Source organism: Phyllobates terribilis, unplaced genomic scaffold (genome assembly GCF_046119375.1).
Source record: "Phyllobates terribilis strain yellow unplaced genomic scaffold, ASM4611937v1 Scaffold_2__4_contigs__length_985480577, whole genome shotgun sequence".
Taxonomy (NCBI): Eukaryota; Metazoa; Chordata; class Amphibia; order Anura; family Dendrobatidae; genus Phyllobates; species Phyllobates terribilis.
Window position 1 is genome coordinate 502,172,536 of NW_027362762.1, and position 17,225 is coordinate 502,189,760.

The following is a 17,225-nucleotide window of genomic DNA, read 5'->3' on the forward strand; positions in this document are numbered from 1 at the left end:
TCCCTCCCTTGCATCTATAGGTCTTCGTATAGACTAGCTGAGGACTTTAGAGGGTCTGATCGCAGGATCAGGTTCCCCGTTATATCGTAGGGATCCAGTTTAGTTCTGGAGCACATTTTGTGGAGCCAAAGGTACGTCTGCCTGACCTATTTTTTGGTGAACAACAAGATTTTTTTTCTTTTAAAAATGCTTGTTTATTGTATTTTTGTTTAAGACCCAGATCCTCTGGTGATGAATCACAGCGCATAGGGTTCATAATGTCACTTTTGCGCAAAGATCCTCAGGGATGGGCCTTTTCTCTCCAACCTAGTGATCCGTGCTTTAGATCAGTGGATAGTTTTTTTTCTGCTTTGGGTTTGTTGTATGATGATCCTGATCGTGTCTCATCTGCTGAGTCTGAATTGAGACATCTGAGGCAGGGATCAGGGAATGTGGAAAAATATTGTTCTCACTTCCGTCGGTGGTCTGCCCAGGTGGGGTGGAACGATTCTGCTTTGAAAAGTATGTTTCTTGCAGGGCTAGGTGAAAGGGTTAAGGATTTGCTGATTGCTTATCCCACACCTGGAAACTTGCAGGAGGCAATGCAATTAGCTATACGGGTGGACAGGAGACTGCGTGCAAGGGTTAATGAGAGTAAATCCTCTGCCATGTCAGCTCCGAGTCTTGAGGGGGTCTGTGCTGACAAAGGAGAGCCGATGGAGATTGGGGCGATGGCACCCCGCTCTCAGGAAAAAGACCGCAGGCTTTCTGGAGGTTTGTGCTTCTATTGTGGAAAGTCTGGTCATTTCATTAAGAACTGTGTGCTTCATATGAACAAAGAAAAAAAATGGTCAGTCATGCACGTATAGCCGGTTTAAATACTAAGGGAGTATTCCTATCTGCTGCTACCGCTGCTCAGTAAGAATTAATTGAATTTCGGGTATTTGTGGATTGTGGTTCTACTCTGAATGTGATTGATGGGGGATTCTTGGAAAAACTTAAATTAAAACCTAAACCTTTGTCATCCCCTATTGCTGTGGTTTCTGTTGATGGCTCTCCCTTGAAGAGTGTTACTCACAAGGTCTGTGAATTTCCCCTCACTATTAATGGTATTCATCAAGAGACTTTGGATTTGGTAGTATTAAATAATTTGCCTTCTCCAGTAATTTTGGGGTTGCCCTGGTTAAAATTGCACAATCCTGTACTGGATTGGTCTACCAATGAAATTAAGTCCTGGAGCCCTAAATGTTATGACAAGTGTTGTAACAGACGTATTGCTGCTTTGGACTCCATTTTGGAGGATGAGATTCTTAAAGCTCAGGAGAATGCCCCATCTAACACTCCCCATGGGAGGTTGTTTGTGCCTAGGACCTATAGGAGAGATTTGTTTGTTGAGTGTCATGAGTCTCGGTTGGCATGTCATCCAGGAATTTCTGAGACCAAGAGACTTGTGGGTCGCAGTTTTTGGTGGCCTGGATGGCAGAAGGAAGTCATTAAGTGGGTGCGTCAATGTACTGTGTGTGCTAGATCCAAGTCTTCGCATGCTCCTTCTGCGGGGTTGCTTTGCCCTCTGGAGGTTCCTAGTGCACCTTGTACACATCTGGCTATGGACTTTATTACTGACCTTCCCCCCTCTGAAGGTTTCACGGTCATCTGGGTGGTCATGGACCGTTTTAGCAAGATGTGTCACTTGGTTCCCTTCATCAAACTGCCTTGCGCTAAGACACTCGCTAAGGCCTTTGTCAAGGAAATTGTCAGACTACATGGCATTCCTACTGACATTGTTTCTGATAGGGGACCTCAGTTTGTGGCTCATTTTTGGTGTGCCTTTTGTGACAGGTTGGGAGTTCATTTGTCGTTTTCATCCGGATATCATCCTGAGTCTAATGGCCAGACAGAAAGAAAGAACCAGGATGTTGAGCAGTTCTTGCGTTGCTTTGTGGCAGACAATCAAGAGGAGAGGTCTGAGTTTCTGCCACTTGCTGTATTTGCTCTTAACAACCATACATCCTCTTCTGCTGGGTGTTCACCTTTTTTTTGTTGTTCTGGGAGACATCCGTCTTTTGGGTCGTTCTCCAAATTGGTATCGGCTATGCCTGAGGAGGAGAGTTTTTCCGGTGATTTGGAGAGAGTTTGGACGGATGTGCGTGATAATCTTCAGGAGGCTAACAAAAAATCTAAGAGGTACTTTGATAGGAAATGGCAAGAGGTTTTGTTTGCTATTGGTGACATGGTTTGGTTGTCCTCTAAAATCTGTGATTGAGGATTCCTTCTAAAAAATTGGGTCCCAAGTTTGTAGGGCCCTTTAAGGTGCTTCAGATAGTTAACCAATCTGCTGTTAGGTTGGAAGTTCCTACCTCCTGGAAGATTAATCCGGTGTTTCATGTTTCTCTGTTGAAAAGAGCTGATGTGTCGGTCGGTGACGCCTCTGCCACTGTTCCTCCGGTGGTGGAAGACGGGGAATATGAAATTTCCCGCATCCTAAATTCTAGACGGTATAGAGGGAGTTTGCAGTATCTCGTCGCTTGGAAGGGTTTCGGACCCGAGGATAACTCATGGGTGAGGGAGGATGATGTTTCTGCTTCCAGACTTGTCAGAGCGTTTCACAGGAGGTTTCCTGATAAGCCCAGGCCTAGGGGATCCGGAGGATCCTCTTAGAAGAGGGGGTACTGTTAGAACTCTCCTGTTGTTTTTTTTTCTAGTTTGCTGGTCACATGACCTTTTTTGCCTATTTAATCCGGCTCCGCCCTCCTGGCCTTGCTGGACTTCATTGTAATTACTACTTTTGAGCTAGCTTGGTGCTCTGTTACCTTTCTCTGTTAGTTTTGCTAGGTCTTCAGACCTCTATGTTCTATGTTGTGTGTTTGTCTTTTACTGCTACAATTTCAGCTAGGAGGTGTCAAACTTTATCCCAGTCCCTAGTTCTTGTAGGGATCCCTCCCTTGCATCTATAGGTCTTCGTACAGACTAGCTGAGGACTTTAGCGGGTCTGATCGCAGGATCAGGTTCCCCGTTACATCGTAGGGATCCAGTTTAGTTCTATTGTAGGGACAGATCTCCTGTCTTTCCTTAGTGCTTGTAGCTGATCATAACAATAATATACCCCAAATAATGCTCCTTACAGAATAATGGACGCCATACAATGCTTCATACAGAATAATGGACCCCATATAATGCTCCATGCAGAATAATGGACCACATATAAAGTTCCACACAGAATAATGGGCCTCATATAATGCTCCATACAGAATAATGGGCCTCATATTGCTCCATTCATATAATGCTCTATAAAGAATGGGCCCCATATAATGCTCCCTTCATAATGGGTCCCATATAATGCTCGACACAGTATGGGCCCCATGTAATGCTCTATACCGTATGGGTCCCATATATAGCTCTATACATAATGGGCCCCATAAATCTCACCATACATAAAAAAAACACTCACCTCGCCTCCCTATCGGCTGCTCTGGGCTTCTCAGTGACACCATTTTCTGCCTTTATGCACTGTGACTGCTTACAGTAGAGTTGTGACGTCATCGTGCCCTCTGCCCTGAGATACAAAATTATTCGGAAGAAAAAGACTCAGGATTAGTGTTGAGCCACCCCCGTAGTGTTCGGGTTCGGTTCGGTTCGTCGAACACCGGGATGTTCGAGGAACTGTTCGTCGAACTGTTCGTCGAACACCTTAGAACACCGTCGAACACCGTTAAAACCAATGGCAGGCAAACAAAAACACATAGGAACACATAGAAAACACCTTCAAAGGTGTCCAAAAGCTGACAAACTGCTCAGAAGACGCTTTCTTTAAAAAAGCCGGCCGGCAATTCAGCAGCGGCATACACCGGTACCCGACAATTTAGACATGAAGGAATAGAGCATCACACATAGATTAGATAGATAGAAACATGTCAGTCACATATATATGAAGTACAGTGACAGTGTTGCTTACTGTACTTGTCATTTAGTGTAAAGGATTTATTAAAAAATATAATAGTGTTTTCGTGCACCGTCTCTTTAAAAAAGCCGGCCGGCAATTCAGCAGCGGTACCCGACAATTTATAACAGGCAGAATAGAGCTTCACACATAGATTAGATAGATAGAAACATGTCAGTCACATATATATGAAGTACTGTGACAGTGTTGCTTACTGTACTTGTCATTTACTGCAAAGAATTTATTAAAAAAAATAATAGTGTTTTCATGCACCGTCTCTTTAAAAAAGCCGGCTGGCAATTCAGCATCTGTACCCGACAATTTAGAATAGAAGGAATAGAGAATCACACATAGATTAGATAGATAGAAACATGTCAGCCACATATATACGAAGTACAGTGACAGTGTTGCTTACTGTACTTGTCATTTAGTGTAAAGGATTTATTAAAAAATATAATAGTGTTTTCGTGCACCGTCTCTTTAAAAAAGCCGCCGGCAATTCAGCAGCGGTACCCGACAATTTATAACAGACAGAATAGAGCTTCACACATAGATTAGATAGATAGAAACATGTCAGTCACATATATATGAAGTACTGTGACAGTGTTGCTTACTGTACTTGTCATTTACTGCAAAGGATTTATTAAAAAAAATAATAGTGTTTTCATGCACCGTCTCTTTAAAAAAGCCGGCCGGCAATTCAGCATCTGTACCCGACAATTTATAACAGACAGAATTGAGCTTCACACATAGATTAGATAGATAGAAACATGTCAGTCACATATATAATAAGTACAGTGACAGTGTTGGTTACTGTACTTGTCATTTAGTATTAAAATAAAGGATTTATTATTAAAAAAAATTGGCGTGGGGTTCCCCGTAATTTTAGTCTCTAGCGGAGGTTAAGCAGACAGCTGGGGCAGATGTTTGAAGCCTGGGAAGGGGGTAATACCCACGGAGCTTCCCAGGCTACTAATATCAGCCCCCAGCTGAATACCTAGCCTTTACTAGCTATTAAAATGGAGGACCCCCCCAAAAAAATGACGTGGGTCCCCCCTAATTTAATAGCTAGCAAAGGCTAGGCAGACAGCTGGGGGCTGATATTAATAGCCCAGGAAGGGAACCATGAATATTGGCCCCCTCCCAGGCTAGAAACACCAGCCCTCAGCCGCCCCAGAAATGGCGCATCCATAGGATGCGCCAATTCTGGCACTTAGCCTCGCTCTTCCACGCTGCCCTGGTGCGGTGGCAGGGGGTAATAGGGTTGGGGTTGATGTCAGCTTATAATGCCAGCTGACATCAAGCCCAGGTTAGTAATGGAGAGGCGTCTATAAGACACCCCCATTACTAACCCCATAGTCAAAGTTAAAAAAAAAACACAAACACCCAGAATAAAGTCCTTTAATTGAAATAAAGACACAATTCTTTATTGTTCTAAATTAAACCATACTTACCATCACGCCCATTCCAGTTGAAGCCAACGATCTCCTGCAATAAAAGAAAAATAATAAAGCAACCTCATCCTTACCTTTCCATGGTTCCCAGGACAACTCCAGCTCTGCTACATCGAGATGACAGGCTGGACCGCAGCAGAACGCTGCCATCCAGCTTGCCATGCCGCACACACTGAGAAGCGCAGGCATGCTTGCGCTCCTCAATGTCTGACTGTGACGGCATCCAGATGAGCCGACAATGAACTCGGCTCACCTCATGTACGTCACTGACAGCGTGGGAAAATTCTCCTGCACTCAGCGCTTCAGCGTGAGAATTTTCCCACGCTGTCAGTGACGTGCATGAGGTGAGCCGAGTTCATTGGACATGACCTCGGCTCATCTGGATGCCGTCACAGCCAGACACTGAGTAGCGCAAGCATGCCTGCGCTTCTCAGTGTCTGCGGGATGACAGGCTGGATGGCAGCGTTCTGCTGCGGTCCAGCCTGTCATCTCGATGTAGCAGAGCTGAAGCTGTCGTGGGAGCCATGGAAAGGTAAGGATGATGTTGCTTTATTATTTTACTTTTATTGCAGGAGATCATTGGCTTCAGCTGGAATGGGCGTGGCGGTAAGTATGGTTTAATTTAGAACAATAAAGAATTGTGTGTTTATTTCAATTATAGGACTTTATTCTGGGTGTTGTGTTTTTTTTAAATACTTTACTAGAAATTCATGGTGGTCATGTTTAATATTGGCGTGACCCCATGAATTTCGGGCTTAGGGCCAGCTGATAATGCCAAGCTGGCCTTAACCCCTTTATTACCCAGTGAGCCACCGCACCAGGGCCCTGGATGAGTTGGGTACAGCGCCAGAAGATGGCGCTTCTATGAACGCGCCATTTTCCGGGGCGGCTGCGGACTGCAATTTGCAGCGGGTGGGGCCCAGAAAGCTTGGGCCTCCCTGCGCTGCAGATTCCAGCCCCCAGCTGCCTAGTTGTACCTGGCTGGACACAAAAATAGGGCGAAGCTCCACGTATTTTTTTTTTAAATTCATGAAATTCATGGAATAATTAAGAAAAAAAGGGCTTCCCTATATTGTTGTGTCCGGCTAGGTACAAATAGGCAGCTGGTGGTTGGGAGCAGCCCGTTCCTGCCTGCTGTACCTGACTGGACACAAATATAGGGCGAAGCCCCACATCAATTTTTTTTTCATTATTTCATGAATTTCCTGAAATAATTTAAAAAAAATTGACGTGGGGCTTCGCCCTATATTTGTGTCCAGTCAGGTACAGCAGGCAGGAACGGGCTGCCCCCAACCACCAGCTGCCTATTTGTACCTGGCCAGACACAACAATATAGGGAAGCCCTTTTTTAAAAAAATTATTTCATGAAATAATTAAAAAAAAATTGACGTGGGGCTTCGCACTATATTTGTGTCCAGCCAGGTACAGCAGGCAGGGACGGGCTGCCCCCAACCACCAGCTGCCTATTTGTACCTGGTTGGATATCAATATATATGAAAGAATAATTACCTGCTGGCACCAGAGACCCTACGCGTTACGCTGCTCAGCTGTATCTGATACCCCTGACGAAGCTACGTCTGAGCAGCGTAATGTGTAGGGTCTCTGGTGCCAGCAGGTAATTATTCTTCCATATATTTTTTATTTACTTATTTTCTTGACTTGACCACTCAGGAATGCCTGGCTTGTTATTTATATTTGGATCAACTGTGCCACGTCATATATGACTTTGGTGACACAATCTGGCCAATACCTCTAAAATATGGGCCCCCATTGCCAATAGACCATCTCTCCTACTCATTCCTTGATTCACTTGTATTATTTAGGGGGGTTTGGTTTGTCATAAACACATATTTTGACTGGTTGTGCTGTGCTATTTATAGCCAGGGTTGCTTAGTAGGTCTACATTAATCGAATGTTATATACAGTGCTGGCCAAAAGTATTGGCACCCCTGCAATTCTGTCAGATAATACTCAGTTTCTTCCTGAAAATGATTGCAATCACAAATTCTTTGGTATTATTCTCTTCATTTAATTTGCTTGCAAGGAAAAAACACAAAAGAGAATGAAGCAAAAATCTAATCATTGATCATTTCACACAAAACTCCAAAAAAGGGCTGGACAAAAGTATTGGCACCCCCAGCCTAATACTTAGTTGCACAACCTTTAGCCAAAATAACTGCGAACAACCGCTTCCGGTAACCATCAATGAGTTTCTTACAATGCTCTGCTGGAATTGTAGACCATTCTTCTTTGGCAAACTGCTCCAGGTCCCTGATATTTGAAGGGTGCCTTCTCCAAACTGCCATTTTGAGATCTCTCCACAGGTGTTTTATGGGATTTAGGTCTGGACTCATTGCTGGCCACCTTAGAAGTCTCCAGTGCTTTCTCTAAAACCATTTTATAGTGCTTTTGGAAGTGTGTTTTGGGTCATTGTCCTGCTGGAAAACCCATGACCTCTGAGGGAGACCCAGCTTTCTCACACTGGGCCCTACATTATGCTGCAAAATTTGTTGGTAGCCTTCAGACTTCATAATGCCATGCACACGGTCAAGCAGTCCAGTTCCAGAGGCAGCAAAGCAACCCCAAAACATCAGGGAATCTCCGCCATGTTTGACTGTAGGGACCATGTTCTTTACTTTGAATGCCTCTTTTTTTTCCTGTACACTCTATGTTGATGCTTTTTCCCAAAAAGCTCTACTTTTGTCTCATCTGACCAGAGAACATTCTTCCAAAACGTTTTAGGCTTTCTCAGGTAAGTTTTGGCAAACTCCAGCCTGGCTTTTTTATGTCTCGGGGTAAGAAGTGGGGTCTTCCTGGGTATCCTACCATACAGTCCTATCATTCAGATGTCGACGGATAGTACGGGTTGACACTGTTGTACCCTCGGACTGCAGGGCAGCTTGAACTTGTTTGGATGTTAGTCGAGGTTCTTTATCCACCATCCGCACAATCTTGCGTTGAAATCTCTCGTCAATTTTTCTTTTCCGTCCACATCTAGGGAGGTTAGCCACAGTGCCATGGGCTTTAAACTTCTTGATGACACTGCGCACGGAAGACACAGGAGCATTCAGGTATTTGGAGATGGACTGGACTTGTAGCCTTGAGATTGCTCATGCTTCCTTACAATTTGGTTTCTCAAGTCCTCAGTTCTTTAGTCTTCTTTCTTTTCTCCATGCTCAATGTGGTACACACAAGGACACAGGACAGAGGTTGAGTCAACTTTAATCCATGTTAACTGGCTGCAAGTGTGATTTAGTTATTGCCAACACCTGTTAGGTGCCACAGGTAAGTTACAGGTGCTGTTAATTACACGAATTAGAGAAGCATCACATGATTTTTCGAAGGGTGCCAATACTTTTGTCCACCCCCTTTTTTAGGTTTGGTGTGGAATTAAATGAAGAGAATAATACCAAAGAATTTGTGATTGCAATCATTTTCAGGAAGAAACTGAGTATTAACTGACAGAATTGCAGGGGTGCCAATACTTTTGGCCAGCACTGTAAGTGATGTAAAATATACCTGTGGCACATAACATAGTGGGGTTTATTGCTATTTTTATGCATATTATCATGAATTCCCCCATATGAAGATTGCACATGTTTTTGTCTGTTTTAAATGCTTTTAAAAATTTTTTCTTTTGTTGTCTAAATGTTATCATGTAATAAAGAATTTTTTCACTTTTCCAACATTGGGTGTGCATGGTTATATATCCTGAGTCTTTTTCTTCCGAATAATTTTGTGTCTTTACATCAGGTTACTGTAGCACCCCTTTCTATTTGTGATTATTATTCCCCAGCAGTGCCCACTTTTTCTTTTTGTGTACTCTGCCCTGAGATGTCACAGAGTCAGAAGATGCCGGGACTGCGGAGGAAGATGCTGGAAATGCACTGGCACTGGGCTCCCCTGACTCAAGGGCCCCATAGCTTGCCAATGTCCCTGACGGCGAGTGGGCCTCCTCCGCTTGCTCAGGGCCCCAGCAATTGCCCGCGTGCACCATTTGCTGACACATCTTATCAGTAGCACCACTTGCCATCTCCTATCTCAGTAGCACCACTTGCCATCTCCTATCTCAGTAATATAACATTCTGTCTTCATGAAACACAGATTTTACCCAAGAATTGAGGATTTTAAAATTAAAAGATCAGTCCTGGAGGAGAAAGAAGCAGATTTCTCTGGTAAGATATGTTTGAAAGTTTCTTATTTTCATGTGTACTATTGATTTATGAAATAATAAAAAAAACAACTGTTACTTAAGGCAATTTTGCATGCACAGAGGCTGTAAGCGCGATCGCCAACAGGTATCAGCTGATTCTGACAGCTGACACCCTGCACTCAGTGCCAGGAGTGGTGCCTGCACCACTCCTGGCACTTTAACCACCTAAATGCTGTGATGGCTGCAATCGCAGCATTTAGTGAGCAGGCAGATGGACAGAAGCCCCTCAGTTCCTGTATCGGAGACCCAGCGACATCATTGTTGCCATGGTGACCCAATGTCAGGGTCACCAGGCACTAGCAAGGTAGTTAACTTGTGTCTGCAGCACTGACAGGTTACAAGGTATATGCACCTGCATTGCTATACCTTGTAACTGCAATCAGACTACAGAAAGTAAAAGTCCCATAGTGGGACAAAGTAAAAAAGTAAAAAAAAAATGAAAAAAGTTGTATATATATATTTAAAAAAATCACAACATAATTAAAAAAATATATATATATATTGTACCCATAAATAAATATTATTATGAAAAAGCAAACAAACAAAAAAAATCAATAAAAGTTCTTATATTTGGTATCGCCGCACCCGGAACAGCCTATAAAACTGTCCCACTAGTTAAGCCCTTTAGTGAACATGGTAAAAATAGTAATCAAAAACAAAGCAAAAAATTATGCTTTATCATCATACCGCTGAACAAAAAGTGGAAGAAACGCAAAGAAAAAGACAAATGCAAATAAAAATGGTACCGCTGAAAATGTCATCTTGTTCCCCCCAAAACAAGCTGCCATACAGCTCCATCAGATGAAAAATAAAAAAGTTATAGCTCTCAGAATAAAGCGATGCAAAAATAATTATTTTTTCTACAAAATAGTTTTTATTGTGTAAAAGCTCCAAAGCATAAAAAACTATATACATGTGGTACCTCTGTAATCGTGCTGACCTGAAGAATAAAGGTGCTTTATCAATTTTACTACATGTGGAGCGGCATAAAAAAAAACAATTCCTGAATTGTTGGTTTTTGTTTATCCTGCCTCCGAAAAATTGGAATAGAAAGCAATCAAAAATTGTCATGCGCCCGAAAATGGTACCAATAAAAACGTTAAAGTCAACCAATAAAAACAAGTCATTACATGACTCTGTCAGCTGACATATGGAAAGATCATAGCTCTCAAAATGTGGCGATGCAAAAACTAGTTATAAATCCTGATATAAATCTGGTATCGCTGTAAACGCACAGACCCGAAGAATAAAGTTGCCTTGTCACTTATACCGCACGAGGAAGGGCATAAAAAATAAATAAAACCAATTATGCACATGCTGTTGATTTGTTCATTTTGCCTCCAAAAGATCACAGTAAGACTTGGCTCACATTTATCCTGCGCTCTGCACTGAGCACTTACACGGGGGTTTCCATGTAAATCTCTGAAACATGTGATTCAGACGGCATCCCCGGTGGAAGATTCCTTATAAGGAGGCAGATGGAGGCACTATGAATGCCATCTGGCCTGTGAGCCCACGGTGTCTGTCTTTTTATTAGCCTTGCATAAAAGTGCTGTTGAACACAGTTTTGTACACCTCTGAAAAAAAGGACACCACTGAACAGAGGTCATAAAGAGTCCAGAGTAACTCTGTTGCCTCATTATAGTGAATGGATCCCTGAGGGGTTTCATCTGAATTACATCACTCGGTTATTTAAAAGGAAACCCCAATATCAGTGCTAAGCATAGAGCACAGGATAAATGGGAACATTTTACATAACATTTTGGATCACAATAAAAGCGTTGACTCAATCCACAAAAAAGCAAGCCTCCACTCAGGTCCATCATCTGTTAATGGAAATATAGGGGACTTCCATGTTACTAGTAGCACAAGGGCTCTAGAAAAGCGAATTGTCCCTTGCCCCCCAAAAGAAATTCAGCAAATTCCTGCTCCCAAATCCAGATGCCCCTCTTCATTCCCTTCAGCCACAGATGGGGTATTTTTACATTCAGCAGAAATTGTGTGACAATTTTTGGTGCCATTTTTACCCATTTCCCAGTGTGAAAATGTAAAATCTGGGGCTAAAACAAAACTTTGGTGGTAAAAATGTAATTATTCTTTCTTCATCACCCAAGGGTGTAAAATTCTGTGAGGCACATGTGGTGCCAACATGCTCACTGCACTTCTATATGAATTCATTGAGAGGTGTCATTTCTAAAATGGGGTCTTTTATGGGGAGTTTTGCTGTTTTGGCATCTTAAGGGCTCTACCAATGTGACATGGCACTGTCAAACCAGTCCAGCAAAATATGAACTCCAATATGGCGCTTATTCCCTTTTGAACTTTGCACTGTGCCTCAAAAATAGTTTTCGACCACATATGGGGTATCTGCGTACTCAGGAGAAATTGCACAACAAATTTTAGGGTCCATTTTCTCCTGCCATCCTTGGGAAAATGAAAAAAAATTGGCTAAAACAACATTTTTGCTGGAAAAATATAACTTTTTCATTTTTACAGATCACAGTTGTAAAATTCTGTGAAGTACCTGTGGATTCAAGGTGGTCATCACACTTCTAGATATATTCCTTGAGTATCCAAAATGGGGTAATTTGTGGGGGTTTCTACTGTTTAGGCACATCAGGGGCTCTCCAAATGCAAGATGGCGTCCACTAATTATTCCAGCAAATTTTGCTTTCAAAAAGTCAAATGGCGCTCCTTCCCTTCCAAACCCTGCTCTGCACCCAAACAGTAGTTTTCCTCCATATATTCAGCATTGGCGTATTCAGGAGAAATTACACAACAAATTGAATGGTGCAATTTCTCCTGTTACCATTATGGAAAGGCAAAATTTAGTGCTAGAAACATTTTTGTGTGTAATATGTTTGTAGGATTGCTGATTCCAATAGGTGGCACTATAGAGTACAAATCTTTTTTTTCTCTGAAGAGGCAATTTGCATGCGTGAAATATGTGAAATTGTTTTTCACGGTTCAATGTTATAAACTTCTTTGAAGCACCTGGGGGTTCAAAGTGCTCACCACATATCTTGATAAGTTACCTGAGGGGTCTAGTTTTCAAAATGGTGTCACTTGTGGGGGGTTTCCACTGTTTAGGCACATCAGGGGCTCTCCAAATGCAATGTGGCATCTGCTAATTATTCCAGAAAATTTTGCATTAAAAAAGTCAAATGGCACTCCTTCCCTTCCGAGCCATGCCTTGCGCCCAAACAGTGGTTTTCCCCCACACAGGGGATATCGGCATGCTCAGGAGAAATTGCACAACAGATTTTGGGGTCTATTTTTCCTGGTACCTTTTCAAAAAGTAACATTTTTGTGAAAAAAAGTTAATCGTTCATTTTATTCTTCCACATTCCAAAAATTCATGTGAAGCACCTGAAGGGTTAATAAACTTCTTGAATGTGGTTTTGAGTACCTTGAGGGGTGCTGTTTTTAGAATGGTGTCACTTTTTGGTATTTTCTTTCATATAGACCCCTCAAAGTCACTTCAAATGTGATGTCGTCCCTAAAAAATGGTTTTGTAAACTTTTTAGGAAAAATGAGAAATCACTGGTCAATCTTTAACCCTTATAACTTCCTAATAAAAAAAATAGCTTCAAAAATTGTGCTGATGTAAAGTAGATATGTGAGAAATGTTATTTATTAACTATTTTGTGTGACATATCTCTCTGATTTACGGGCAGAAGAATTCAAAGTTTGAAAATTGCAACATTTTCAAGATTTTTCTCAGAGTTTCAAAAATAATGTATCCCTTCTCTTTCTACATACTTTTTCCGATTTCTGGTTGGGGCCACCATTTAAACATAAAGCACCATTCTATCCTAAAATACTTTTTTAAGGGGTATATCAATTAATAACCCTCACTACAAGGATTCAATGTAATGAAGCACTGCAGTAAATGAATTTTCAAGATAAGTATATAATCTTTTTTTCTACATTTTGAAAGTTGGTGAGGTTTCTGTGGTCCCAGATATATATAATATAATAAAAATAGGAATCCTCCAACAATGAAAAGGTAGGTATAAAACTTCACTTTTATTGCAATTGATTTAAAAATTTATGACTGATATATCACAGAGGTTAGGGCAGACCGACACATTTCGGAGTTCAAGTCTTAGTCAAACGTATCCCAGTGGCTCTGGGATTGTTTTTTTGTGACACATTGTACTTTAAGGTAGTGGTAAATTAAGGCAGATATTATTTCCGCTTATTCGTGAAAATATCTGAAATTTGGCGAACATTTTAAAAATTTTGCAATTTTCAAGCTTTTCATTTTTATGCCATTAAACCAGATAGTTATACCACACAAAATGGTAAATAAATAACATTTACCACATGTATATTTTATATCACCATCATTTTTTAAACATGTTTTTTTTGCTAAGAAGTTAGAAGGATTAAAAGTTTATCAGCAATTTTACATTTTCCCCAAAAATTTACAAAACCATTTTTTAGGGACCACATCTCATTTGAATTGACTTTGAGAGGCCTATTTGACAGAAAATATCCAAAAGTTACACCATTTCAAAAACTTCCACCCTCAAAGTACTCAAAAACACACTTAAGAAGTTTATTAACCTTTTAGGTGCTCCACAGGAATTAAACCAATGTGGAAGAAAAAAATGAAAATATAAATTTTTCTTACAAAATAAATTTGCTTTAGTCCCTCATGTTTGCAAGGGTACCAGGAGAAAATGGACACTAAAATTTGTTGTCCAAGTACGCCAATACCCCATATGTGGTGGAAAACTACTGTTTGGATACACAGCAGGGCTCGGAAGGAAGGCGCACCATTTGACTTTTGAAGTGGAAAATTGGCTTGAATAGATATTGGATGCTATGTCGAGTTTGTAGAGCCTCTGTTGTACCTAAACAGTGCAAACTCAACAAAAGTGACCCCATTTTGGAAACTACGACCCTTAAGTAATTTATCTACATGTGTGGTGAGCACCTTGAACTCACAGGTGTTTCACAGAATTGATAACATTGAGCCATGAAAATAAGAAAATGACATTTTTCCCACAAAAATGTTGCATGAGCCCTACATTTTTCATTTTCACAAGAATAGCAGGAGAAAATAGACCCCAAAATTTGTTGTACAAATTCTCCTGAGTATGCCGATACCCCATGTGTGATGGGAAACCACTGCTTGGGCACACTGCTGAATTCCAAAAGGCAGGAGTGATGTTTTTGAGCTCATACCTTGATGGAATGGTCAGTGGGCACCATGTTGCGTTTGGAGATCCCCAGATGTGCCTAAACAGTGGAAAACCTATATAAACCCATTTTGGAAACTATAGCACTCAAGAAATGTATCTAGATGTAAGGTGAGTGATCCCGCAGACTCCTTGTCGCTGTGAGTGGTCTGTGGACGCCCCCCTTTTTTTATGTGAGGACATTTCCCATTATTGGTTCCTATTTGCTTTGCCTCATTTATGAACATGGGACATTTGCTAAACTTGCTAAACTACCTAGTGATTTGGTAGATGAATCATATAATATAATTAGTGGTTCATTCTGTTATTCCATTATTATATTACTAAAACTGTGTCTAGGTATTGTTGGCTGGGCATTCATTTGTAAGATAGTGACAGTGTCCGACAACGCTTATGTCATCATTCAATTGAGTGTAAACCACACTGGTTGCACATTTTCTTTATATTTTTTATACTAAGTGTGCACTATATAAATTAACTTTTTTAATGTGCAATTAGTCTGGTACTAGGTTTGAATAACTATATAGAATTTATGTGTATTTTCTGCATCTGGTATTGGTTTTGTATGACTATATTAATTTTATGTGCATTTTGAAGTTGATTGTATGTTATATTCGCATTGCATTGACAAAACTTTATGGTGACCACCGGAACATATATAAAATTCCATTTTTTATTTAAGTTGATTGGTTGAGTTGCGGACCCCACAGGTTTGTCCAATATTGATATTGGTACAAAATACTATAGCTAGTTGGCATATAGCATTAGCATTCTAGAGCAATGGTAATGTTTTTTCAGTTTGCATTTGTTCAGTATTCACCACTCCAGGGGTGATAATCCCATTTGCTGCTATTATGGTATGAAATTATGACACATTACATAGTGCGGGTGTTCTTGATCTTTATCTATAAATTTTGTAGTCCACTTTCTCTTGTTACCCTTGTGAAAATAAAAAAATAAACTTCTTAAATGTGGTTATGGGCACCTTGAGGGGTGCAGTTTTAGAATGGTATCACTTTTGGGTATTTTCTGTCATATAGACCCTCAAAGTCACTTCAAATGTTATGTGTCCCTAAAAAAACAGTTTTGTAAATTTTGTTGCAAAAAGTGGAAGAAACGCAAAGAAAAAGACAAATACAAATAAAAATGGTACCGCTGAAAATGTCATCTTGTTCCCCCCAAAACAAGCTGCCATACAGCTCCATCAGATGAAAAATAAAAAAGTTATAGCTCTCAGAATAAAGCGATGCAAAAATAATTATTTTTTCTACAAAATAGTTTTTATTGTGTAAAAGCTCCAAAGCATAAAAAACTATATACATGTGGTACCTCTGTAATCGTGCTGACCTGAAGAATAAAGGTGCTTTATCAATTTTACTACATGCGGAGCGGCATAAAAAAACCCAATTCCTGAATTGTTGGTTTTTGTTTATCCTGCCTCCGAAAAATTGGAATAGAAAGCAATCAAAAATTGTCATGCGCCCGAAAATGGTACCAATAAAAACGTTAAAGTCAACCAATAAAAACAAGTCATTACATGACTCTGTCAGCTGACATATGGAAAGATCATAGCTCTCAAAATGTGGTGATGCAAAAACTAGTAATAAATCCTGATATAAATCTGGTATCGCTGTAAACGCACAGACCCGAAGAATAAAGTTGCCTTGTCACTTATACCGCACGAGGAAGGGCATAAAAAATAAATAAAACCAATTATGCACATGCTGTTGATTTGTTCATTTTGCCTCCAAAAGATCACAGTAAGACTTGGCTCACATTTATCCTGCGCTCTGCACTGAGCACTTACACGGGGGTTTCCATGTAAATCTCTGAAACATGTGATTCAGACGGCATCCTCGGTGGAAGATTCCTTATAAGGAGGCAGATGGAGGCACTATGAATGCCATCTGGCCTGTGAGCCCACGGTGTCTGTCTTTTTATTAGCCTTGCATAAAAGTGCTGTTGAACACAGTTTTGTACACCTCTGAAAAAAAGGACACCACTGAACAGAGGTCATAAAGAGTCCAGAGTAACTCTGTTGCCTCATTATAGTGAATGGATCCCTGAGGGGTTTCATCTGAATTACATCACTCGGTTATTTAAAAGGAAACCCCAATATCAGTGCTAAGCATAGAGCACAGGATAAATGGGAACATTTTACATAACATTTTGGATCACAATAAAAGCGTTGACTCAATCCACAAAAAAGCAAGCCTCCACTCAGGTCCATCATCTGTTAATGGAAATATAGGGGACTTCCATGTTACTAGTAGCACAAGGGCTCTAGAAAAATGAATTGTCCCTTGCCCCCCAAAAGAAATTCAGCAAATTTCTGCTCCCAAATCCAAATGCCCCTCTTCATTCCCTTCAGCCACAGATGGGGTATTTTTACATTCAGCAGAAATTGTGTGACAATTTTTGGTGCCATTTTT